Source organism: Panulirus ornatus, chromosome 46 (genome assembly GCF_036320965.1).
Source record: "Panulirus ornatus isolate Po-2019 chromosome 46, ASM3632096v1, whole genome shotgun sequence".
Lineage (NCBI taxonomy): Eukaryota > Metazoa > Arthropoda > Malacostraca > Decapoda > Palinuridae > Panulirus > Panulirus ornatus.
The window spans coordinates 4,471,728-4,499,293 of record NC_092269.1 but is presented as its reverse complement, the minus strand read 5'-3'; the positions used below and the strand labels follow the sequence as shown (position 1 = coordinate 4,499,293).

The window sequence follows — 27,566 nt, the reverse complement described above, 5'->3', positions numbered from 1 at the left end:
GTGTCAGTAAGGTAGAGTGGGGGGGCGGGTTGGTTTAGGAGGAGGAGGAGGAGGGAAGGTTGAAACCCCCTCTCCTCTGCCCCACGTCTTGCTGCTGCTGCTGCTCTCTCTCTCTCTCTCTCTCTCTCTCTCTCTCTCTCTCTCTCTCTCTCTCTCTCTCTCTCTCTCTCTCTCTCTCTCCCCCGGTCTTGCTCCTTATGTAAGCGACCAGTTCTCCGTGACGGGTGACGCGGGTTTCGGTTGGGTGAGGAGGATGGGTGTGGTGGAAATGGGTGAGTGTGAGGGAGAGGAAGGGTTAAGAGGTTGTGTGTGTGTGTGTGTGTGTGTGTGTGTGTGTGTGTGTGTGTGTGTGTGTGGAATGCTACAAGAAGAGGTCAGCTCGAAGCTAGGTCAATGCACCGATCCTGAATTGTTTCTGTTGTTGTTGGTGGGTCATATGTTAATTGTCCCGGTGTGTTTGTTGTTATTGTTGTTGTTGTTTGGTCATATGTTAATTGCTCGGTGTTTATTTTTGTTTCAGGGTAGGTGAGTGACCCCACCGTATTTCACGAGGGCCACTGTGAGACCTCTCCTCCTCCTTCTCCTCTTCTTCCTCCTCTTGACACGTGAGTACACCTTCATTTATTCATCAGAGAGTGAGTAAGGGTGCTTAGCTGGTTGACTCATCTCCCCCTTCCTCCTGACACGTGAGTACACCATTTATTCATCAGAGAGTGAGTAAGGGTGCTTAGATGGTTGACTCATCTCCCCTCTCCTCCTGACACGTGAGTACACCTTCATTTATTCATCTAGAGAGAGTGCTGCCACTTACCCACTCATAATTCTAAGAAAACTGTTCTCACTGGCTTTAAGAGAGAGAGAGAGAGAGAGGGAGAGAGAGAGAGAGATCACAGACCGTAACTGCCCTTGTGTGGTTTCTGTAACCAGGGGGACATACATATATATATTATATAATGCCCAGGAATGAGGTCACTCATCGTTTTAACTAGGCTTCTCATGAGTGGAGAATGGGGTCATGAGGAGGAATGCTTTTGAATTGGAATCTTCCTTCTCTTCTTGGGTCAAAAGGTTTTTTTTTTATCCCCCTGCCACTCACAGAGTTCTCATTTTTTCCCCCCATCAGTTCTTCCTCTTCTTTTTTTCTTTAGCACTCCCTATCTCCCTTGACATAAGCCTTCCCTTCTTTTCCCCCACCCTGAGCCAAGGGCCAGCCCCTTCCTGCCCGTTGGGATCAGAGTTCTCCAACTCTCGTCTCAAGTCCTTCTTGTCATGAAGACAAGGTCCTCCACCTCCCTGTTCCATTACCCTTCCTTAACCTCACCCAAGTCGACCCATTCTCCCTGAGTTATGACCCCTCCTCCACCTCCCTGTTCCATTGCCCTCCCTTAACTTTACCCAGGTCGACCCATTCTCCCTGAGCTATGACCCCCTCCCCTCAGGGCAAGTCCCTCCAGTCAAATTAGGTCAACACCCTCGCCACACCTAAGCCAATATTGACCTGTTATTTTTTCCCTCATATTATCATGTTAGATTTATTTTCTTAGGTTCATTATTTATGTTAGATGGAATTCTTCATATCAATTTTTTTTACCAGGTTAGTTTTCTTCATACAGTCTAGTTAGATTTCTTCATATTGTATGGTTAAATTTCTTCATATTGTATGGTTAAATTTCTTCATATTGTATGGTTAAAATTTCTTCATATTATCTGGTTAAATTTCTTCATATTATCCTGTAAAATTTCTTCATATTATCATCTGGTTAAATTTCTTCATATTATCAGGTTAATTTCTGTAAAATTTCTTCATATTATCAGGTTAAATTTCTTCATATTATCAGGTTAAATTTATTCATATTATCAGGTTAAATTTCTTCATATTATCATCCTGGTAAATTTCTTCATATTATCAGGTTAAATTTCTTCATATTATCAGGTTAAATTTCTTTCATATTATTCAGGTTAAATTTCTTCATATTGTTAGATTCGTTATTAAATTTCTTTATTATCAGTTTAGATTTCTTCATATCATTACGTTAAATTTCTTCATACTGTCTGGTTAGATTTCGTCATATGTTAAATTTCTTCATATTATCAGGTTAAATTTCTTCATATCAATTTAGATTTTTTTTCTCTACAACAGGTTAGATTTTTGCATAGCATGTAAATTTCTTTACACCTTCAAGTTAAATTTCATCATGTTATCAAGTTGAATTCCTTCATGTATCATTTAGTTGATTATATTATATATCAGTGAATTACATTCACTGTTTTATTCACGTGACCAAAAACCGTATTACCATATTTGTATATAAATTGGACTCATTATCATTTTCTGATATTCCACACACACATTACACCACACACACAACACACACACACACACACACAGTTTAACCCACTTATCTGTAGTGTTTACATACATTGGTTAGTATATGAACATTTCTTTTTTGATTTATTTTTTGTTTATACTTTACAGGAAATTTTTTTGTACTTTCTCTGTATTTTTTTGGAGAATTTTTCTTTGAAATTTTAGATACCTCAACATTGTTGTGATTTTGATATTCCTTTGCAGTAAATCTAATTTGATACATAAGGTTTAATTCTGTAATTTAGTTATTCCAAGTCATTTCAAGCCGTACCTTGGAAGGACAGATGTGTTTTTGATACTATGAATTAAGAAGTGACACTGAAGACGACACCACTGCATTCGTCTCACTGCATTCGTCCAATCTTCTGGTTCTTTCAGTGTTTGGTGTGCGGCTTGAGATGTGTAAGGGGTTAAGAGAACTTGAGGTGGAGATTTCAAAATAAGAAAAGACTAGAAAGATACGCCACTTCGATCACTAGTAAAGGAAAGACACGCCACTTCGATCACTAGTAAAGGAAAGACACGCCACTTCGATCACTAGTAAAGGAAAGACACGCCACTTCGATCACTAGTAAAGGAAAGACACGTCACTTCGATCCCTAGTAAAGGGAAAAAAATAAACTGTGCTAAAGAATCGATTGGCAATTCCATGATTGAAGTGATTAAGCTGCTGTAATGAAGGTGCCACAGGTTTAAGAAGGCCTTACGAGTGTCGGCCAAGCCAGCCATCAGGACAGACGGAGGGAATGCGAATCGCAAGAGAGGCAGACGTTGCCTGCCGGAGCGCGGACCTTCGAAGACGTTGGAGAACACCGTCGCTGAAGAATGGGTGACACGCCGTCAGATGAACTTCAAGAACCCTCCGATCGTTGCCTTCCCAACCGCCCGCCTTCTGAACACAATCGCGTAAGTATAGTAATCAATGCATCGTATTATGTGTGTGTGTGTGTGTCTGTGTGTGTCTGTGTCTCATGTCTTAACTTCACATATGTGTGAGTTTTTTTTTTATTAATGTGTGTGTGTGTGTGTGTGTGTCTGTGTCTCATGTCTTAACTTCACATATGTGTGAGGGTTTTTTTTGATCATATTTGGCTGGTGCTTCGCCCGGTCGCAGCAGCCAAAGCAACATGAGGAATTTGACTCAACATTCCGGGCGTTTCCGACTACGTCTCCGACGGTCGTAAGGCTCACGACGCTCCGACAGCCAAATGCATCGTTAAGGAATGGTTCATGTGCCACCTCGCGTTGTCTGGGACGATCGCCTCGAGTTAAAGCACTGTTGATGGACGATGGTGGGCAAGGAGCTCGCTACATTGTTAATGGCGTCCCCTTCCTCTCTAAGGATAAACCTCTGAATTCTGAAGATTAACCTGGTCTGATGATTACCTTTGTCAATAAACGGATCTGAGATTAAACCTCTGATTGAGATTCAACTGAATTTGAGATTAAACCTTTGGATTCCGAAGATTAAACCTTTGGATTCTGAAGATTAAACCTCTGAATTCTGAAGATTCAATCACTGAATTCTGAGGATTAAACCTTTGGATCCGAGATTAAACCTTTGGATTCTGAAGATTAAACCTCTGAATTCTGAAGATTCAATCACTGAATTCGAGGATTAACTTATTCTTAGATTAAACCTTTGGATTCTGAAGATTAAACCTCTGAATTCTGAAGATTAAACCTCTGAATTCTGAGGGTTAAACCTTTGGATTCTTAAGATTAAACCTTTGAATTCTGAAGATTAAACCTCTGAATTCTGAGGGTTAAACCTTTGGATTCTTAAGATTAAACCTTTGAATTCTGAAGCGTAAACCTTGCTCGTATTCCCCTCGTTTCAAAAGCCTTCATTTAACCCCATTAGAGCCAGGGACCATGAGCTGATTCCCCCCCCACATTACAAAAGCCCAATTTAAACCCCATTAGAGCCAGAGGGGCAGGTTTCTAACCCCAACACCCCCTCTCCTCTCACACCTTCACAGCCAAAGCTCTGGTCCCACACAGACACACACACACACACACCACAGCCAGCACACACACCACTAAGCCAGCCGCTTAGGAGAGTCGAACCCTCACCCACCACCCCTTGCACCCAGACCCCCCAGGTATTACATCATGTACATTCAGGCTCGTATTCTCTCTCTCTCTCTCTCTCTCTTCTCTCTCTCTCTCTCTCCTCTCTCTCTCTCTCTCTCTCTCTCGTATGGGAACGCCCTTGATCCCAATATTCAAACTAATAATACATTCTTTCCTAATGGTGTTTACTTCTTGCTCGACAAGAGAATTTTGTTAAAAAGAAAAAGAAAAGTCGAAGCTAAAAGCATTTCACCGCTTGGCAAGCATCACACACACACACACACACACACACACACACACACACATATATATATATATATATATATATATATATATATATATATTTTTTTTTTTTTATACTATTCGCCATTTCCCGCGTTTGCAAGGTAGCGTTAAGAACAGAGGACTGGGCCTTCGAGGGAATATCCTCACCTGGCCCCCTTCTCTGTTCCTTCCTTTGGAAAATAAAAAAAAAAAAAAAACGAGAGGGGAGGATTTCCAGCCACCCGCTCCCTCCCCTTTTAGTCGCCTTCTCCGACACACAGGGAATACGTGGGAAGTATTCTTTCTCCCCTATCCCCAGGGATAATATTCATATTTATTTATTTTGCTTTGTCGCTGTCTCCCGCATTTGCGAGGTAGCGCAAGGAAACAGAAGAAAGAAATGGCCCAACCCACCCCCATATACACACACGTCCACACACGCAAACATACGCACCCATACATCTCAATGTACACATATATATACACACACAGACATGTACATATATACACATGTACATAATTCATACTGTCTGCCTTTATTCATTTCCATCGCTACCTCGCCACACATGGAATACCGTCCCCTTCCCCCCTCATGTGTGCGAGGTAGCGCTAGGAAAAGACAACAAAGGCCACATTCGTTCACACTCAGCCTCTAGCTGTCATGTAATAATGCATCGAAACATTTGTTTCATTTAACATTCAGCTGAAATTATGATTCAGCTCATTGAATTCAGTTTTCCCTGGGTACCTGAATGCGTAGCTCAGGCCAGCGTGGCGAGGAAAAGCGTATCGAGTAAGAGCCATCACTGTAGTTGCAGAGGCTGAAGAAAACGTGTTGCGTATACCCTGGCCGAACCACACAGGGTACAGAGGTTGCGGAAGGCGGGTTGTGGTCGCTGTCCAGGCAGAATCTCTAATAGACGCCATTACGCGTTCTGCTGACGAAACGCCACTTCATTAAAAAGAAAAAAAAGAAGTGAGGATCCAGCAGTTATCGAACCCGGAACCCCACAGTTCAGAGTCGACGTGTTGTGCCGGGTTTCAGAAGCGGTGTGTGATTACGATCTGTGTGTGTGTGTGTGTGTGTGTGTGTGTGTGTGTTGAGGGAGTGTGAGTCTTGCACTTGTGTTGTCCCGTCGCGTAATCTTGTATATGTGGGCCATGTCTTCACCCCTATACCTTGTGTGTGTGTGTGTGTGTGAGTTATTGGATGGATCTGGGGGGGGGGGTAACAGACACCGGAGGGAGAAATTGGAAGAGAATTTTTTTTGTGCTCCGCACTTGAGAAATTTATCATACGGTAATACACGTATAGAAAACGGAATGTACTCTCGCTTGAAAGACAAGGAGGTTTTGAAGAGATAAAAAGTTGTTTTAGAGGAATGGACTGTGTGAAACAAACACCAGTAAGACACTGAAAGTAACTCATTGAAGTAATCGTGATGGAACAATAACATTGGACAGGTATTAAAAGATAAGATGAAGTAATCGTAATGGACACTAAGGATTAGACAAGTATAAAAAGGAGGACTGATGATTGTGACTTGGAGACACGATTGTTGGCCAAGTGGACTGACGCAGTGTTATCAGTGCAGATCTCCTGAGATGATTGGACGATAGATTGGCAAGTTACACGAGCGAAAATGGATGGGTGGGTGAGGGTGATTTGAGTCTGCATGCGCAGTGCGTTTTCCTTGTGTGACTGAGCTATTCAATGGAAGAAAACATAGTGCTGTTGTGTGATTCTTATATGGAGGTAACTGCTTGACAGAGAAAGGGGATGGCTGTTCACAGAGGTGATCGGAGAATCAGATGTGAGATAATGTTAGGGGAAGATGTCCATGGTGTGCGTGGAGAGCGCTTGTGTTTAAACCCAGACTAAATTAGGTTTGTGGTTTCATATCTCAATAGCTTGTTTTAAAAAAAGGGGCTCCAGCTGTGATCCACACTGTGATACGAGGCCACATAACCTTGCTGCGTGGAAGGTTGAAAGTGACATTAACGAAAATAGTCTCTATTTTTCTACTTTTGAAGTTTATCTGGAAAAAAAAAAGGAAAATGATTTCATGACTTCAAGGTGGATATCGAGCAGTGGGAAGATATGATATATTTCTTAAGTGGGTTGTGACCTCTTGCTTGCCTCCAGTGGATCTTTGTTGTTTATATTCCTGTGTTTTCCTTTGTATTCCTTTACAAGGATGTTGTATTTTCCATGACGGGATTATTATTATTATTGTTTTGGTGTACTAACAATGCAGGCGCATAGACACCATAGTTAGGACTAATAGAAATATCTACGTATTGTACAAAGAGGTGGATATATACACTCCTAACTTGTGCTATTAGAAATAGGTACCAGAATCATACACATATACACATAAAGGTACACACATGGATGTGTATGCGTAGATATGTGTGTGTATTATATTTCTGTGCACATATACGTATGTATTTATTATATTATAGACACATAAGCATATGTGTTATATTTTATACACATATACGTAAGTATGTATTATATTATATACACATATACGTACGTATGTATTATATTTTATACACATATACGTACGTATGTATTATATTCTATACACATATACGTACGTATGTATTATATTTTATACACATATACGTACGTGTGTGTTATATTTTATACACATATACGTACGTATGTATTATATTCTATACACATATACGTACGTATGTATTATATTTTATACACATATACGGGCGTATGTATTATATTTTTGCATCATGTGGATCATAGGTATCATAATGTTTAATAAATACATGTGTCTTTACTATTTAGTATTTGATGGCTTGGGGTTATTTCTGGGGTGAGTCGTCTTGCCCTTACGTACGTAAAAACTATTAAGTCCTTATCCGTCTTAAGACTCGTTCCACTGGCGTGCCCTTCGGGTTCTCATTGGCCTTGGATAACACGAGGGCGTTGTCATGAGCGTCTCGTGCACACACGTGGGAGAGAGAGAGAGAGAGAGAGAGAGGAGAGAGAGAGAGAGAGAGAGAGAGAGAGGGGTGGTTTTCGGGTGGCCTCGCGTGAGGAGCGGCCTTCCTCTGGTAGAACTACCTTTTATCTGCCATCAATCACTTCAGGGCGAGATAACCGAGGCTCCGCCGTGTCAGTCAATGACCGGTCGAGGAGTGGACGAATCTCGTGTGTCCTTGTGGTTCCTCGTTCACGGACGTGGCAGTCCTCACGTACCGGGGGGGGAAGTGGGGAAGGGGGGGTGGTTGGAGAGAGAGAGAGAGAGAGAGAGAGAGAGAGAGAGAGAGAGAGAGAGAGAGAGAGAGAGAAGCTGTTTCAGGGGGAGGGAAGGAGGCTGCTTCTCTCTCTCTCTCTCTCTCTCTCTCTCTCTCTCTCTCTCTCTCTCTCTCTCTCTCTCTCTCTCCTCTCTCTCTCCTTTATTGGGAGGTGGGGTAGCCAGAAGGTAGATGACAGTAAAGCAAGGTCCTCCCTCACCACATATAGATGGAGCAGGATAGTAAGCAGAAGGCTCCTCCCTCACCCACCACTATAGATGGAGGCAGGATAGTACAGCAGAAGGCTCCTCCCTCACCCACCACTATAGATGGAGGCAGGATAGTACAGCAGAAGGCTCCTCCCCACCCACACTATAGATAGAGACAGGGTAGTACAGCAGAGGGCACCTTCCCACCCTCTAGTCCTTATAGCTTATCATTCAACTACATAATACCTACAAACACTGTGTCATATACAAAAATATATGTATATATATACCATCGTGGAAAGCCTATACGACAGATGAATGAAAAAGAGAGAGACACACATATCCTCACTTTCTCACCGAAGACGGAGGGGAAGGATTTCACCCACTCCCCCAAGAAGTGAAATACACCCTCTTACTCTTGTCGACCAGTGTTGTGACATTATGGTGGAGGAGGAGGAGCAGCCCAGTACCCCAGTAGGCACCACAACCTTTTCCCTTGGCCCAGCAAATGGTGTCATGACCTTCAGAATGTCACGCCACGCTTGTCATGCACCCTGCCGACCACCACAGTGCCTGGTTGGAGATGGGGAGGCGTGAATACTAACCCTTGGAGTGGACGTCTGTACGGTACGTGGAAGGGACGGGGATGGGTCAGGGGGCCATGTCGCAGTTGGGTGCCCAGTGGACATGTGATTTTGACAAGAGCGCCAGGGGGCTTATCGCCAGCCATCACCCTGATGGCTGGCGATAAGGCGATAAGACCCTTATAACTAAGGGGATATTGAGGTCATGGGAGATACTAAGGGAGCTGTATATAGCCACCCACCCACCTTTGTTGAAGTTATTTTTCAACACGTTTGGAGGTCATGGTTTTTTTTTTGGTTTTCGTATAAGGGTAAAAAGTCTTGGCTGAAATAATGCTTGTTTTTTCCTTATGTGTGCGTTGTGTGTGTGTGTGTGTGTGTGTGTGTGTGTGTGTCAGATGTTGTGAATTACTGTGGACTTTGAGACGAGGGAAGAAGTGCCTATTTTCGAAGGTACAACCTCTGGCTTAGTCTCCCCCCCTCACAGCCGACCTGAGGATGCTGTAGCATCTTTCTCTCTTCTTTCCTCGTTTAGTTATTGTTATTCAAGACTAAGCCGGTCTGGGGAGTAACGAGGGGAGATGTAACAGGTCTGGGGAGTAACGAGGGGAGATGTAACAGGTCTGGGGAGTAACGAGGGGAGATCTGTGGAGTAACAACCATCACTCACCATCACCATCCCTACTGCTGCCTTCACCATCACTCACCATCCACACTCACCATCTTCACCCACGTATAAACAAGCGCCACAGAACCTTGTGGCCTCCAGATCGACGAAGGGCGTCATCGGTTCGAGTCTTAATGGGAATAGATATTGCTTATCCAAAATAACTCGTTAGGGCGAGGCTGTCTTTGACCTGTAATCGAGGTTGAAGTAGATTCCTGTAGATTTGTTCCAGTGAGGTGTGTGTGTGTGTGTGTGTGTTGTGTGTGTGTGTGTGTGTGTGTGTGTCGACATCTTTAATTGGGTTGGATAACTAAGGGAGGAAGCGATGGTTGATGAATGAGCTGTCAGTGAGCTTTCAGTGTGTCGTCAGTGTGTCGTCAGTGGGCCGTCAGTGTGCCGTCAGTGTGCCGTCAGTGTGCCGCCAGTGGGCCGTCAGTGTGTCGTCAGTGTGTCGTCAGTGTGCCGCCAGTGGGCCGTCAGTGTGTCGTCAGTGTGTCGTCAGTGTGCCGCCAGTGGGTCGTCAGTGTGCCGTCAGTGTGCCGCCAGTGTGCCGTCGGTGAGAAGGTGCGCCACCCATTGCCGGTGACGTCTGTCGCCATCCGCCGTCACGGAAAACGGGACGCGGTCGAGGGAGTGTGTGTGTGTGTGTGCTGGACAGGAATAGAAAACGGCACGTGGCGGTGAGGGGGAGAAAGAAAAGGGGGAGGGGATGGTTGGGGGGAATATGAGAAGCGGTCGAGGGGATTCTTGACTAACGGTGACAGAAAACGAGAGGCGGTGAAGGAAAACGAAGTACGGGGGTTTGATTGGCAATGATTGACCCCTAAGGCCATCTGCCACGCTGGTCGTAATCTTGCGTTTGACACGTAAGTCGTTACCTCGTGTGTCGTCGTCGCTTGTTACGGTCAATGGTCGTGTTCATTCGACGACGATATTGCTTTCTGAAGGACGACTATACGACCCATGAGCCAGGAGGGAACGACTCCTGAGCACGACGCTACGACCCTGGAACACGGTGGAACGACCCTTGTTCATGATCCCGCTACATATATATGCACGTCAAGGGAGACCCTGGTCGTACCGTCGTGTTCAGAGGTCGTATCAACCCGTCGTACTCAAGGGGCGTACCGTCGTACTCAAGGGGCGTACCGTCATACTCAAGGGTCGTATACCGTCGTCCTCAAGGGGTCGTACCGTCGTGTTCAACAGGTCATACCATCGTCGTGTTCAACGGGTCGTACCACCGTCGTGTTCAACGGGTCGTACCTTCGTGTTCAACGGGTCGTACCACTGTCGTGTTCAATGGGTCGTACCTTCGTGTTCAACGGGTTCTATCACCGTCGTGTTCAACGGGTCGTACCACCGTTGTGTTCAACGGGTCGTACCTTCGTGTTCAACGGGTCGTACCTTCGTGTTCAACGGGTCGTACCACCGTCATGTTCAACGGGTCGTACCACCGTCGTGTTCAAGAGGTTAATGAGCCACAGGCAAAGCAAGTCTTTGAACACCCTCAGTCCTCCAGCTGTGAGTGATACAAGAAATGAACAATTGGGTCAGGTCAGTGAACTTGCTCTGAGGCTAAAGAGACGAAAGGTTCGAACCCCACTTTCCAAACAGTTCGAGAGATCTCTTCACGATGTAAAACCCAGATGGACGTAATACAACGATTTCTTCTTTTTTTTAGGGAGGAAAGACGCTTTTGGCACGGAATTGTTACATTGTGGTCAATTGCTTAAGAGAAGTATGAAAAGAACGTGAGTAAATGCAAAAGATTGTTAGGAATTGGAAAAAAAAAATTATGAGAGATTTAACAAGGGACGGGTTGGGGGATTGGTGCTGTTTGGATAGACATCAGAAGATAAAGAGTTTCAAAGGTTGACGGTGTAAGGACTGAAACAAACATCACAACATCCCGTCATCCTTCAATTGCTGTTGGCCACACAGTAATTACGTGACGCGGTAGCTTGTCTAGTATTTCGCGGTCTGGCTAATGGCGGAGGTCACACGAGACAGCCAGTTCTCGGGAGCAGAAACCGGAATAATAGCTGTAGAAGAGGGGAAAAAAGATCCAACAACATTATATGGCGTTGGGTGCAGGGGGATGATATAATGTCCGAAGATCAGATTGGAAAAGGTGTTAGATCGGAGTCCATCTAGATTTCCACTGATTATGTAGTGTTAGAACTTCCTCAGATGTCAGGATAATTCTCTATACAAGGACGAACCAGTCCATTGTTTAATCACAGCAGCTATTGAGACTAGATCCTCGGGCTATGAACCAGAGTGTACACACATAAGAGTCTCTTAGAGGTAGACTTGCCTCTTGTGTAACGCTGGGGTTTCCAAGGTAGATTAGATTGTTACGGTGACACCCGGGGTGTGTTTTGGTGTTGATCATCGGAATGAGAGAATCGTCAAAAGGGATGAGAGAGAGAGAGAGATGTGGTGATGAGAGAGAGAGAGAGAGAGAGAGAGAGAAGAGAGAGAGAGAGAGAGAGAGAGAGAGAGAGAGAGAGAGAGAGAGAGATGTGAAGGAATTTAAAAGAAAATGTGAAGAGATTAGGGTTTTTTTTTAAATGTTAACCTGTTTACGTTTGTTCCACTGTGAAATCCTGTCCATTTCCGAGTTCAATAGAGGTAGTGGCGACGTATATTACGAGAAGACAGAATGGATCTGAAAGAAATGGAAGATGGCGTTGTTGAGTCGATAGTATATGAATATATGTCACCAGTTGCTGAAGAAAGAAGGAAGAACATAGCAGGCAGGACAGTGCCTTGTTGAGGGACACCGGCAGTGATAGATAGGGAATGTAGAGTTGAATAATTGAGAGGGGCCGACCACGGTGTCCTGCATTGGTTCGGACAAATGGAGAGGATGAGTGAAGAAAGACAGACAAAGAGGAGTTTAAGGGACAAGAGGAGGGAGAGCCAGAGATCGGGAACCTGGAAGGATGGAGTTAAAGAGACTGTGATATATATATATATATATATATATTATATATATATATATATATATATATATATTATATATATATATAAGCGGTCATACATGACCAAAAGACGTTTCTGTTTACACTCCCTCACCTTGCTGGGTGAGTTTTTTTTCTTTTTCCAGTTATCCAAGTAGACTTATTTTCCGCCTTGAGGTAAGCTGGATGTAAAATTACCTTCTTCCCCGTGAGACTTGCTTGCCTGGACCCGCTGGTCAACCAGATTTATTCATTTTCTCTTTTTAGTCCTACGAATTGAAATGATTTATGAACGGTATTTAAGTGCAGTGTCTGGGGGTTGTGGGGTGGTGTGTGTGTGTGGTAGAGAGCTGTGTTTGTGGAAGGTGGTTGTGTGGTATAGCTATAGACCTAGAGAGAGAGAGAGAGAGAGAGAGAGAGAGAGAGAGAGAGAGAGAGAGAGAGAGAGAGAGAGAGGTGAAGCTATAAGTAACGCCGCTATAGCTGATGCAACAGTGCAGTGTCTTGCAGGTGTCTGTTGTTGCATCAGCAGCTTTAGCTGACTGAAAAGAGTTTGTTATGGATAGTTGCAAAATCGAGTTGAGGTGACATGAACACATGAATGTATATGCAGTGTGTGTATAACTTATAAACATCCATCTATACGTACATCCATACATACATATATACAACATTCACTATACATACATACATACAAAGGCCGTTCCTGAAATAAGAGAACTGAATTCTGACGAGAGTTCACACAGGCCACAAATATGCCCACCGTGGAGAAGAGAAAAGTAAGGGGCGACTTGATCACATCCTTCAGATCTCTTGCGCCACTTTGATGGTGTCAACAGATCTAAGAGAAGGACAAGAACAGAGAACCACTAGGGTTCCTAATAAGAGACAGGGCCAGAAAAGTACAAGACGTAAAGACGAATTCGTATAATAGTACTAGAGTAGTTGTGTGAGTGGAGTGTGTTCAATGAGGAAACTGTGAGGGTTTTGACGAATTCGTATAATAGTACTAGAGTAGTTGTGTGAGTGGAGTGTGTTCAATGAGGAAACTGTGAGGGGGTTTTGACGAATTCGTATAATAGTACCAGAGTAGTTGTGTGAGTGGAGTGTGTTCAATGAGGAAACTGTGAGGGGTTTTGACGAATTCGTATAATAGTACTAGAGTAGTTGTGTGAGTGGAGTGTGTTCAATGAGGAAACTGTGAGGGGGTTTTGACAGCACCCAAAGCCTTTTAAGAATTAAGCAGCGCGACAGACAGAAGTGAGAGTTCAGGAAATGGTGGTGGGTTTGGGTGGATCTCCCACGCGTGTAGAATTCCCCCTCCCTGAAGGCGCATCCTAAGGTTATGTGAGGTAGGTAGGTAGGTCTGAGAGAGAGGAGAGAGAGAGAGGAGAGAGAGAGAGAGAGAGAGAGAGAGAGAGAGAGATTTTTATCGCTCGTGTTGCCCCAAGTCTCTCAACCTCGTATATGTTTAGGTACCGTGTCTTAACACACACACACACACAACATTTACACACGGTCCAGCTTTAGGATTACCTCATTTTGCTCTAGGGAGAAGAGATTGTACACTCTTGAACTTTCTCTGTTGTTATACGGTTTTTTTTTTTAAATAAACTTCTGTAATAAGCTGTCAGAATTACAGTTTCATCACGTGTGTGTGTGTGTGTGTGTGTGTGTGTGTGTGTGTGTGTGTGTGTGTGTGTGTGTGATGTTTCTTTCTCAACATCACCTCCAACATCCTCCGATATCGGGATCTGGGAATCACACCGGATGTTGCTCTCTGCCTCATGGTTTGTAAGAGTGTTTTGGAGGAGGAGGAGTGATGTACTCGTGTTTTGGAGGCATGTAGTCCCCTTAACACATCTATGTGCCTGGGATATGCTCAGTGTGTCTTTGTATATCTTCGGTTGCATTCCTTAAATCTTTTGTGTGTAAGACTTAGTTGTTAACCCGACGAATTATTTCTCTTAACCGGACGTTAGCAATAGTGTAGACCGGACTGTTTGTTATATCTTTCACCGGATTCTGTGTTCGTACAGGGTAAGAGGCGAGTATCACTATGGGTCATCATCGCATTCCATCCCCTTCCTTCTTTGACCCTTCGTGACTCTGTGAACTTGTGGCCAGAAGGCTCTCACACCCCACACACTCAAGTCATGTATACTGTGTTGGCGGGAGAGGCCGCCCGCTGGTGGATGGATATTCATGGACCAAAGTCCGAACAGTTTGGGGGACTTCGAGATCAAACGAATATCACAAAAAGGAAATGATATACTCAAAAGTTTATTCGTAACATACTAAGATTGTGCAGTGTCTTTTTAGGACTTGTGTGAATAATTTGCTTAGGATAGGTTACAGACACACACTATGTCTTATGACTTGTGGCGGGATAGAGCTGGCTGTGGTAAGATGATATGTCTTGGACTTGTCAAATAGAATCGGGTTTGTGGGTTCAAAATAAACTGTTTAGGACATTGTAAAGGGAATGATATCTTTAAGTTTATTACGATAGATATCTAGATTGGGGTTCAGTGTTTCTTTAGGACTTGTGGTTACAGAATAGATATGTCTTTAGGACTTGTGGTTACAGAATAGATATGTCTTTAGGACTTGTGGTTACAGAATAGATATGTCTTTAGGACTTGTGGTTACAGAATTGATATGTTTTATACTCACAGAGATATTGATGTTAGTACAGATAAGTACAGGGACTGTGGGAAGGTCATGTTGATACCCGTCTGTGTTACAGCACATTACAGTGAGTGTCATACACGTTTGAAATGTTTTTTTTTTTTGTATTCTGTGAATTTCAGAAATAAGTGGGACTGTTGTTGACGCTAATTTTGTAATGATGGAATTCCTCGACTGTATGTTGTTACAGTAGCGTGTAGTACATTCCTGCTGACTTAGAAAGTCTCAATTTCAGGAGGTAACAAGTCTGGTTTGAGATGGTTGGCTGGCACACATGTCCCCTATGGTGGTACGTACGTTGGCACTCGTGTATGTATGCTGGCTTGTTGGCACTTGCCCTGGCATTTGACACAGCCTCGAGGTCTGTTGCCCAAGGGAAAGGCCCGAGGTCACCAAACGCCAACCCCATTGCCTCGCCACCACTGCCAGATGAAGAAGAAGGGACCATAGACACTTCGAGGCGTCTCGATAGTGTTAAATCCATTTCTCGCATCAGCCAAGGTTGGTTAGAGGGTTGGAACGTCTTTGTGTCACTAGTGAAGCGTATCTGATTAATCTTTCACCTTGCGTGTCGACAAAGGAGATGCTATAGAAGCGATTCAACGCCACAAATGTCGACAAAGGAGGTGATATAGAAGCGATTCAACGCCACAAATGTCGACAAAGGAGGATTAGAAGCGATTCAACGCCACAATGTCGACAAGACGTATGCGATTAACCAATGTCGACAAGGGATGTATAGAAGCGATTCAACGCATAAATGTCGACAAAGGAGATGCTATAGAAGCGATTCAACGCCACAAATGTCGACAAAGGAGGTGATATAGAAGCGATTCAACGCCACAAATGTCGACAAAGGAGATGATATAGAAGCGATTCAACGCCACAAATGTCGACAAAGGAGATGATATAGAAGCGATTCAACGCCACAAATGTCGACAAAGGAGATGATATAGAAGCGATTCAACGCCACAAATGTCGACAAAGGAGATGATATAGAAGCGATTCAACGCCACAAATGTCGACAAAGGAGATGATATAGAAGCGATTCAACGCCACAAATGTCGACAAAGGAGTGATATAGAAGCGATTCAACGCCACAAATGTCGACAAAGGAGATGATATAGAAGCGATTGAACGCCACAAATGTCGACAAAGGAGATGATATAGAAGCGATTCAACGCCACAAATGTCGACAAAGGAGATGATATAGAAGCGATTCAACGCCACAAATGTCGACAAAGATGATATAAAAGCGATTCAACGCCACAAATGTCGACAAAGGAGATGATATAGAAGCGATTCAACGCCACAAATGTCGACAAAGGAGATGATATAGAAGCGATTCAACGCCACAAATGTCGCAAAGACGAATTAGCATCCTCCTCCTCACTCCTCCGGTTTCTGAGGAACCATCAGGTTCTTGTTACAATTTACGTTCCTCCTGCCCAAGTACGTGCGGCCCAAGGTCTCGCATTAGTAAATGCATCTCGGTTCTCTCCCCCTTCACCGTCAGGCTGTAAGCACGAAACAAGGCCGGGTGGTTGTGTGGATCAGTAACCTTGACCCCTCCCTCAAACTGGGTCCAGGGTTCGAGTCTTGGCTGTTGCATGGGTGTCGTCTATAATGAGCAGCGTGTCAGTAGAATCGTATACCTTATCTTTATCTCCTGTTTATTTTTTTTTTTTCCTCCCTGTAAGAATTATGGGTTTAAATCAGGGTTGACCAAGGTTCTGCACTGGGAAATATTGTTCATCTCAGGGTTGAACCCGGTTGCATGTGCCAGGGTAGTGGAGACAGAGACGTTTTTAAGCTCCCGTTGTTGGGATTTGGTAAGAGTGAGCTTATACGTGTGAATCCCATCCCCTCAACATCATATTTTCTTGGCGTTTTGGTCTATAATGTTCTTCACACAGTGGACACTCCCTTCCCCCCCATTTTCCTCACACTAGGGGGCCCTTCTCTTGCACACCTACGCCTCAGTCTATTGGAATGATAGACATAGGGGCCCTTCTCTTCTATAGGCATGACCCTACCCCTTGCACAGCTACGCTTCAATCTATTGGAATGACAGACAAAGGGGCCCTTCTCTTCCATAGGCATGACCCTACCCCTTGCACAGCTACGCTTCAATCTATTGGAATGATAGACGAAGGGGCCCTTCTCTTCTATAGGCATGACCCTACCCCTTGCACAGCTACGCTTCAATCTATTGGAATGATAGACAAAGGGGCCCGAACCTCTTCGTACCGGATCCGGAGCGTCTCCGTACATATACCGGACACCCCACACCGTACATCGGCCCTCTTGCGAGAGCAGATAAGGATTTCTAGAAACGATTACATCACTGACAGTAAATCATTTCACTTCTACAGTTGTGTGTGTGTGTGTGTGTGTGTGTGTGCGTGTGTGTGTGTGTGTGTGTGTGTGTGTGTGTGTGTGTGTTTTCTCTGTCGTCTTTAGTGGGGTCAAGTACATGTCTTTAAAAGGTGTTCAATTGGTCATTGTCTTAAGTTTTGGGAGTACTTCAGTCTTAGATATGTAGGGAGCCATTTTGAGCTGATTTTTAGGCAGGCCCTTGTAGTGGTTGTGAAGTGAAATTATTTGGAAGTACTTTTTCTCGTTCCTTGGAGCATACTTTCTTTTGTCATTGTTTTTATCGTATATTATCTTTTGTCTTTGATGTAAATTACAGGTTTACCAGTAGTGGATTGCTAGTTTAAACTCCTGCAGGAATTACATTTGACGATGTTTAGACTCCATCAGGAATTATATTTGACGATGTTTGAACTCCAGCAGGAATTATATTTGACGATGTTTAGACTCCAGCAGGAATTATGTTTGACGATGTTTGAACTCCAGCAGGAATTATATTTGACGATGTTTGAACTCCAGCAGGCATTATATTTAACGATGTTTTGACTCCAGCAGGAATTATGTTTGACGATGTTTGAACTCCAGCAGGAATTATATTTAACGATGTTTAGACTCCAGCAGGAATTATGTTTGACGATGTTTGAACTCCAGCAGGAATTATATTTGACCGTGTTTGAACTCCAGCAGGAATTATATTTGACGATATTTGAACTCCAGCAGGAATTATATTTGACGATGTTTGAACTCCAGCAGGAATTATATTTGACCATGTTTGAACTCCAGCAGGAATTATATTTGACGATGATCACTGAAGATAACCTGATTGTATTTACTTATGGGACTTGCTCACATGGTTGTATAATTGTATTCTTGGAATGATATTGTAGCACAAGGAATATGTCTTGTCATATGTCTTAGCTTATCATTATTCACAATGTCGGTTGTAGAAAGTTGTGAAGAAGAAAAACATATGACAGTTTCCATTAATGTGGACAGTGAAGTTGTTCGGTTATAGAATACGAAGTTGTCGTGTTATCAGATACGAGTTAAAACAGTGTAATTGTCAAAATGTCAGTTTAGGTCAGTAGTGAAACTTTAAGGAGAGGGGGGGGGGGGCTTTTAAGTGTGTACTACGTAGACAGTACTGAAAGACTTGGGGTCAAACTCCTTTTTTTTTTTTTCTAAAGTGTTCGCTACGCAGGATATGCATTTTGGGATACTCTGTCTGTGACCTTTGCATCGATGAAGGTTATGTAATGAAGCCATGACGGTGTACCATATTTCCTGTCTGTTGATGTGTATATGGCTACCCAAAATTGTAAGGTCTTCCCGAAGGCCAAAGAGGGTGTCCGGTTGACTTAAGACACCCTCCCTCCCTTATCTTCCAACCCTGAAAGAACATGGGTTCATAGTGCACTACTCATAAAGAATATCTTTGTTTGTTACTGTAGAAATGTTGAAGGTTGGGGAGTCTTACAAACACCTACGGTCGTGGTGAATGTTCTAATACAAGATGGCTACAATGCATCCATTTTCTATAGCGACCGACGACACGGCAGTCATAGCCATTTCGGTTGTGAAAAGAAAATAGGGTTGGGGTTCCCTCGGTGTCAGTGGATTTCTGATCCTTAAAGAGAAGCAAGATGAAGCGAGGCACACGAACGAAGGAAGATCATTCCAAAGTCTCGCTCCGCGAGGACAGAAGGCGGTACTATAACGGTCTATCCTCGTGTGACGGATCTCTGATGCTACTGTCTATCTGCTGGAAGCTGCATAGAGCCTTGCATTGCCATCTTTCATCCTCCATCACGTCCGTGTGTGATGCGAGTGTATCTATTCTTTTGCGGTACCAGGAGTGGTAAACATATTTACTCAAGTATCGTGTCGTAAAGTATATGATCTTCTTACGATGCTCATAAGTGGCGGGATTATGAAGGGAGCCAGGGATCGAAACCGTCGTGCTTAAAGGATCGTAACCGTCTTGCTCAAAGGATCGTAACTATCGTGCTTAAAGGATCGTACAGTCGTGCTTAAAGGATCGTACAGTCGTGCTCAGAGGATCGTACAGTCGTGCTCAAAGGATCGTAACCGTCTTGCTTAAAGAGATGTACCGTCGTGCTCAAAGAGACGTACCGTCGTGCTCAAAGAGACGTACCGTCGTGCTTAAAGAGACGTACCGTCGTGCTCCAAGCATCGTAACCATCCAAGGCTTTGCACCGTCGAGCCCAGGTGGTTAAGGCAGATATAAAAAAAACGGCAACTCAAGAAAGACACAAAACTCAATAAACTCTTTTTCAGACCGGAACAAAAATATGGAGCAGTTGACCTTGACACGATATATGTAGGAAGCCGGATGAGGCGAAATCCACAGCAGCGTCACAACAAGGGACGAATTTATACACATTTTGCGTGTTTGTGAAAACACTGGCGGCGACCCACCCACATACCCCAGGCAGTCGGAATTCACACCCCCTTGCCAGACGTCCGCACGCTCCCTTGCCAGACGTACTCTGAGCTAATTCAACAACAGCAGGGTCGGAAACGACTTGTCGTGTGTGTGTGTGTGTGTGTGTGTGTGTGTGTGTGTTCCGTGGACACAGGAATATCTTGATCACGCGCAGAATTGTGATCCTTTCCAATATATATATATATATATATATATATATATATATATATATTATATATATATATATATATAATATATATATATATATAATAATATATATATATATATATATATATATATATATATATATATATATATATATATATATATATATTGGAAAGGATCACAATTCTGCGCGTGATCAAGATATTCCTATGAGTCCACGGGGAAAATGAAACACGAAAAGTTCCCAAGTGCACTTTCGTGTGATAATCACATCATCAGGGGAGACACAATAGAGAAATATAAAAGTCAGTTGACATATTTCTCTCTTGTGTCTCCCCTGATGATGTGATTATTACACGAAAGTGCACCTGGGAACTTTTCGTGTTTCATTTTCCCCGTGGACTCATAGGAATATATATATATATATTAATGTACAAATAGGCAATGAGACTTTCTCCATAACCGACCCACACGCATTTTAGTCCCACATCACCAGCCCCTCGCCATACCTCTCCATCACACACCACCTATCTCAGCCGATTCACACGACCGTCGCAAACAAACGTACACAAACTACCGGGAAAATGTTAAGTTAGTCTGCTGCTTCACCGGGTATCTGATTCCCTTTATGTATGGGATGTCCGGATACGAATGTATGGACCCAATGATCCGGTCCATAATCGTTAGGGCGAGACACGCGTGCTGATTTTCTTTCCATTTTCTTTTTTATTTTTTCTTCTGTTCGTTTTCTACGCGTTTCATTTTGAAGGAAGTGAGTCCCCGAATAGACGCTAGTACACTTGAGGCTTTTTGTAAGTGTTTTAGAAAAGTAGACGTCGTGGACGGTTTTAGAAGAGTAGAAGAGCCACCGTGATAGACAGGTGTGTGTGTGTGTGTGGGTGGGTGTGTGTGTGTGGTGTGTGTGTGTGTGTGTGTGTGGGGTAGGGGGTCATGACTCGACCCTTGGTGAGGGTTGTTTGGGACGATACCATGCCCAGGGAAGGCCTAAATATTCGAGTCTCGACGGTCATAAACATTCTTGTGGGCCGCTTCCTTCTCTCTCTCCCTCTCCCTCTGTGGCATATGACTTTCCTGCCCCCCTCATCTTCTTCCTCGTCTTTGGCATTTTATATTTTTTTTTTTGACGTCCGTCGTGTATTGCTCTCTTTAAAATGATGGTACGTGCGCTTGAGCGCGACGGCGCGACAGTACGACCTTGAGCGCGACAGTACGACCCTTGAGCGCAGCGGTACGACTCCTTTAACCCGTTGAGCGCACGGTACGACCCTTGAGCGCGACGTACGACCTTGAGCGCGACAGAACTTGAGCGCACGTACACTCCTTAACTCTTGAGCGCAACGGTACGACTCTTACTCCTTGGCAAGTACGACCTTTAACCCCTTGAACGCGACGGTACGACCCTTGAGCGCAAGGTACGACTCTTTAACCTCCTTGAGCGCACCGGTACGACCCCTTTAACCCTCTTGAGCGCGACGGGACGACTCCTGAGCGGACGGCACTACCCCTAGAGCGAGACGGTACGACCCACCCCTTGAGCTTGACGGTACGACCACCCCTTGAGCTGGACGGTACGACCCCTTGAGCGGCGACAGTACGCTCGGACTTTTAAACGTACCCAAGGTGGTCGTAGACATTATAAAAGTCGATTAGCCTTATCGACGCGTCGCATTTTTGTCTTGTGCTAAGGCGACTGGAAACCCATGCCGACTCTTTTGGCTGAAGGGTTTGAAGTGTCACTTGTAAACATGAGGAGCATCTCTCGCTCGATCCTCATAACTCGCTTTGACCCCCCGAAGAAGGTAGGTAGATGTAGTCTAGATACGGAGATGGTTGCGAGTGTCTGCCATTCGATAACAAGTGCAATCTATTTGAGGATGTGACATCCTACCTGAAGTTATCGGCTTCTGTTAAGTGGTGGCCTAAAGAGATAAATGAATATGACGCAGTTCGCTCGGGGGATGTGGCGGGTGCGTGCGTACGGAATGGCGAGTGGTGGGTTTTAGGTTAAAGGAAATGAATGGACACATGAGGAAGATATCACAGTCACACGCCATCATTTCGACGACTTGAGATTTAACCATCGCTTTGTAAGCTGTAATATGCGGGTGTCGAGTTCAATTGGCATGTCCCTATGTGATTAGGAGTGTTAATAGATGCGTTTAACTTTTTCCCATTAGCGTTTAACTTCCCCATCGACCACACCCGACCTGTTTAACGTCTTATTTTTATATACACGTTTGATGAATCTCTTAACACCTGCAATCACCATTTAACCCCATTTCTGGTTTATAGTCACATTTCCATTCCCCATTCAACTCCATTTCTGATTTAGAGTCAAATCCCCCATTATGATCATTGTTTACTCTACGATGCTTATTTCATATCTGTCTTTCCCATTTCGAACTCACATTTTCGTGATTACATCTTTCGTTTCCATATAACATAGATCCCTATTTCCATCGCACACCCGTAATATTTACCCCCATTATTCCCAGTTTAACTTCATCCCAGTTTTAAACCCAAGCATACCACTGTTTTACATCCCACACGCACCCCTCTTTTAAAACCTGGACTCCCCATAGTTTAATAAACCACAGTTTAATAAACCCACTCCTTCCTCCTCCGCGCACTCAACCCTCTTTTGAAAAACTGTGGCATCGGTTCACTAGGTCTTTCGGGTCTTACCCAGGTACACACTTGTGTATAGAAAACGGAGGAGGAGGAGGAGGAGGGCTGGGTGAAAGTGCGACTCAGGAGAGGGGGGAGGGGTAAGAAGGAGGGGTTGGGGGGTAGTTAGGGTAGGGAAGAAAACGGGATAGGTTAGGGGGTGTATATATTTGGGGAGGGAGGGTAAGGGGGGAGATAGAGCGACTGGTGAAGGAATTTTACGAATTCTTCCGCGATGGATCGGCGAAGTTGTTATTCTCCACCAGTGTGGGTAAATCCATCGGCTGTTGTGGATTGTAGGTTCAACTGTTGGTTTACCTTCAAATATATCAACATGACGGGAGGCAATCCACCAATAGCTGGCCAATGCCGCGCGTTGTTGACATGGACGCAGTTGCCAGTTAGGAATATCGGTCATGACTTTTTCCTGCCTCGGGTGTTGTGTTAATACAGTAAATTCTTTTACGTTTCACTAATGAACGTTGGGCTTAACTTCCATTACTGATTTGTTCTATTGCTTACAAAAACAAAGGTGTGCTTGTGGTTGATATATGGTGATATCTTATTTTTGTGTATAGGAAATTGATTAGGCATTTGGACATATATGAATTCTTATGTCTTAGTTATTTTTTGCGGGTATTCTGTATATACGTATTTTTACAGATGTTTTTGGTGACGCATTGAAATATTTAACTGTGTTTACAAATAAAGTGGCCTATAAATTCAGACTTTATAGAGCTTGCAAAACGTGTGTATACAAATAAAAGACTATAAATTCGTACTTTAAATAGAATACAATATATTATATATATATATATATATATATATATATATATATATATTATATATATATATATATATATATATATATTAAGAGCTATAAATTCATACCTTCAAGAGAATACAAAATAGGTATATACAAATTTAGAACTGTAAATTCATACTCTAAAAGAGAATACAAAACACGTATACATATATATGCATACGAAGAACTATGAATTCATACCGTAAAGGGAATAGAAAACGTATATATTCACACTATGAACGGGTAGGGACGCCAATGCACGCAGTCGCAGTGTTTATAGCCTGAGTGAATGCCGATGTATATATGGTGGGAGGCTATAATGTGGAACAAGGTTGGGCACCACATGCTCAGTGAGTGATACAAGACGAGGGGTAGTCCCTCCTAAACTGGTATATCTATACCACCACCACAACCTCCCACCTTGCCCTGTTCTCTCTCTCTCTCTCTCTCTCTCTCTCTCTCTCTCTCTCTCTCTCTCTCTCTCTCTCTCTCTCTCTCTCTCTCTCTCAACGCCATCTTCACCTGTAATGTAAGCTTGATACTCGTGTGATCAGGAAGAGCTGAGGATGTGGTGAGGGTGAAATTCATCTGTGTAGTTGCCTCGAAGTGGTATTTCTTATCGGAAAGAGAAACATGATCATTTTGATGTTGAAATAGGTTGATTTTGTGTATGAAATTCTCTCGTATGTACAGGAATTTCTGTGATGAATCGCGATTATTTTTGATATCAAATAGGTCGATTTGTGCATTATACCCTCTCAGATTTAGAGGAACGTCCTAGATAATAAATATAAATAATTTTGGGCTCTCGTTGAATTTCCTGTACATGCCAGAGAGTAGAACGGGGTCAAGAAAATACTATATAGTATATAGGCGAAGCTATAAGCAATAGGGTGTTGCGTGCGACCCATGTATATAACCAGGTGAGTATAAGACTATGGTGTTTGGATATGGCAACACTGGCTTAGCGAACTCATCACGTGCTGGGCGCGTGTAGCGGTCGAGCGGCGGAGGCGGTGTGGTGTGTGGTGTGGTACTGGACGCATAGAGGGTTGGTTTTTTTTTTTTTTTTTTTTGTAAGGCAAAACCTGTTTTCCTTTTTTCTCTCTTGTTCCTGGTCAAGTTGCCTGGCGGGATAGATCGAAAGGTTGTGTTTGTTTTACGCTCTGTGGGTTTGAGTAGCTGTTGGAAAAAGTCGGGTTTGGGTGGGGTTTTTTTTTTGTGTCACTTTATATATATATATATTATATATATATATATATATATATATATATATATATATATATATATATATATATGGTCCTGGTCCAACCTGGTTGGAATTGATGCTGAATTTGATTGGACTGACCCATGATGATATATATATATATATATATATATATATATATATATATATATATATAATAAAGTGACACATATATATATATTTTTTTTTTTCCAAAAGAAGGAACAGAGAATTGGGCCAGGTGAGGATATTCCCTCAAGGCCCAGTCCTCTGTTCTTAACGCTACCTCGCTAATGCGGGAAATGGCGAATAGTTTGAAAGAAAGAAAAGATATATATATATATATATATTATATATATATATATATATATATATATATATATATATATATATATATATATATATATATACTATTCGCCTGGGGATAGGGGATTAAGAATACTTCCCACGTATTCCCCTCTCGTTTTTTTTTTTTTTTTTTTAATTTTCCAAAAGAAGGAACAGAGGGGGCCAGGTGAGGATATTCCGAAAAAGGCCCAGTCCTCTGTTCTTAACGCTACCTCGCTAATGCGGGAAATGGCGAATAGTTTGAAAAAAAAAAATACTATTCGCCATTTCCCGCGTTAGCAAGGTAGCGTTAAGAACAGAGGACTGGGCCTTTGAGGGAATATTCTCACCTGGCCCCCTTCTCTGTTCCTTCTTTTGGAAAATTGAAAAAAGAATGAGAGGGGAGGATTTCCAGCCCCCCCGCTCCCTTCCCTTTTAGTCGCCTTTTACGACACGCAGGGAATACGTGGGAAGTATTCTTTCTCCCGTATCCCCAGGGGATATATATATAATATATATATATATATATATATATATATATATATATATATATATATATATATATATGTTAGAGTCTAAGTTAGTTTCAAAAGTTAAAGAATTTAGAACAAATTGACATGACTTAGATTTATATAGACCCTAGATTTTTTTTCTTTCAGTTTGTTAGAATCGAAAATCTAGATTACCAAATAGGTGGCTACATAATAAAAGTAGCCAGAATCACTTCACTGCGGATTTTATTGTTATATGTAAGGGACAAGAGTTATTCATTTGTGGATATGAGCGTAGCCAGTCATGTAAAATGTGTTATTTCGTGATATTTCGGAAGGTATAGTTAGTGAAGCTTGCTTGGGAGTCAACACAACACGAAATCAAGAGAAATATCACTCTTGGTGATTTATTTATTCGCGGTAATACTCTCTTTGCGGTAAAACGAATTAGTTCGTTCGTTATAAAGAGTCGTATGGCGTCCCCTGCATTCATATGTTCCTCGCGCGGTGGGGGAGTGGGCAGTTCAAGCGAGATCGTGTGCAGGATTTTTGGAGGCGACCGACCGTGTGTGTGTGTGTGTGTGTATGGCGCGGAGGGTGACCTGCGGAGGAGTCAAATTCCTAGGGGCATCGCGCTCTCGCGGGAGAGAGGGAGGGAGGGATTTCCTTCACCACTACATAGTCGTTACTACCGTTGAGTGAGTCCTTGAGTCTTCATAATGTGTCAGTTTTCGAGCGGGAACTCGGCGCTTGGGGTGGCTGGGTACGCGCGCGCAGGTCTGCCGAGCGACCCGGTAACGCCTTTTGAGCGCGGCTGTGCGATTATTCCTTTGTTTTTGTTTGTTTGTTTGTTTTGAGGACGGCGGTGCAGCAGCCCTTTTTTGAGACTTGGTATGAGGTATGGGTAGGACTGAATGCATTTTGAGCACGACGGTACGACGGTCTTTAAGTATGGCGATGCAACCGTTTGAGGTGCGGTACGACACTTTGGGCACGACAGTACGATCCTTGAACACGACGGTACGGTCTTTAAGTACGGAGATGCAATCGTTTGAGATACGGTACGACGGTACGATCCTTGAACACGACGGTACGGTCTTTAAGTACGGCGATGCAACCGTTTGTGATACGGTACGACACTTTGGTCACGACAGAATGAACTTAGAACACGACAGTACGATTTTTGAGCTTGCCGGTACGACAACACGAACTCAGAGCACGACGGTACGTTCTTTGAGTACGGGAATATTCCTTTTTGAGGATCGTACCGTCGTGCTGGGGTTGTACCGTCGTGTCTAAGGCGTAAAAGAAAAGAAAAGACAAACGTAAATTTTACGAAAAATGAAATTTATAAAGTTGATCATAGAGTTTTTAAGCTACCATTGGTCGTCGTTTTCTTCCATACGGTAGTAAATGGGTAGTTGTATGGAGGGGGAGGGGAGGGGGAGGGGAGGACACACCACTTGTTTACAACCACCCCCCACCCCCCTCTCCCTCCTTGCTCCCGTAGGGTGGAAAATAGTTCACGTCCTTGTCGTCTAGCCAAATGGTCTAGCCAAGCCAGCGACCACACTGCTTTTATTTACATTGACTCGTAGCGAGGAGCTGGGTGGGGGGGGGGGGGAGGAGGAGGTTGCGGGATGCGGAGGTGGGAGGGGGGGGGGAGAGAGAGCGCGAGCGAGCGAGGCCATAGAGAACGAAGTTAGATGGGTTGGGGGTGAAAAAAAAAAAAGAGAGAGAAGGAGGGGAGGGGAGGTGGAATATGAATCTGTGGGTTCGAAGCCTCGTTCTTGGGTTGTGGGTTTCGCATCGAGAACCAACGGTTCTGTGTGGCGTGTCTTGTGTCTCTTACCCTCCTGTCGTACGGGAAATGTTAGGGCGAATTTGAACTCTAATTATGATACGTAGAATGTTTATAATTGCTGGTAGTAAGGACGTGTATATGGCGCGGGTG

The 27,566-nt window shown here is 43.5% G+C and overlaps 1 long non-coding RNA gene across 1 annotated transcript in view; it reads left to right on the top strand.

Annotated features, from left to right (window-relative positions):
• Positions 1–528: 528 nt before the first annotated feature.
• LOC139763352 (uncharacterized) overlaps positions 529–27,566 on the top strand; it is a 39,553-nt gene continuing 12,515 nt past the window's right edge. The window contains exons 1-2 of the long non-coding RNA XR_011716099.1: positions 529–605; positions 2,747–3,274. This is a non-coding gene — a long non-coding RNA (uncharacterized lncRNA). The remainder of the gene's footprint in view (positions 606–2,746; positions 3,275–27,566) is intronic.